We start from the raw sequence: 411 nt of genomic DNA, 5'->3' as shown, positions 1-411 counted from the left end.
ATCCATAAACCACCGACCGTCAGCGGGAGGGCAGGGCAGGGCAGGGCAGGCAGCGGGGCTGAACCCTGCCAGGGCAGGAAGGGATGGGAGCAGGGGACCATGGTGGGGAGCCTCTGGGTGTCCTCATGGTGCTGTCCCAGGGCACCAGCTATCCATTGTGGAGGGTTCCACACTTTGGAGGACAAGCGCAGCGGGAGATGCCCACAGCTGAGCAGGGTGGTCTGGGGATCTGGCCCCCCTGCACATGCTGAAAGCTGGATGGGCAGCTCTGCCTGCTTCCCTCCCCGCTCTCCCTTTCTGCCCGGTCCGTCCCCAACCCCATGGGCTCTGAGTGGCTGGGAGCAGGTGGTGGCCCTTCCCTGGTGTCCCCCTGCAATCCCTGCAGAAGGGGAGCAGGCATCTGGCAAGCCC

At 65.9% G+C, this 411-nt stretch overlaps 1 protein-coding gene across 1 annotated transcript in view; it reads right to left on the bottom strand.

The window, feature by feature from the left end:
- The window catches only part of ABLIM3 (actin binding LIM protein family, member 3), a gene marked incomplete at its 5' end in the record, with an annotated part of 21,280 nt that overhangs the window by 6,580 nt on the left and 14,289 nt on the right, over nt 1–411 (bottom strand). The window lies entirely within an intron of this gene.

This window comes from Buceros rhinoceros, unplaced genomic scaffold (assembly GCF_000710305.1).
Source record: "Buceros rhinoceros silvestris isolate BGI_N320 unplaced genomic scaffold, ASM71030v1 scaffold20797, whole genome shotgun sequence".
In the NCBI taxonomy this organism is placed as follows: Eukaryota; Metazoa; Chordata; class Aves; order Bucerotiformes; family Bucerotidae; genus Buceros; species Buceros rhinoceros.
Note: the sequence above shows the minus strand (reverse complement) of the source record. Positions and strands in the feature narration are given on the sequence as shown.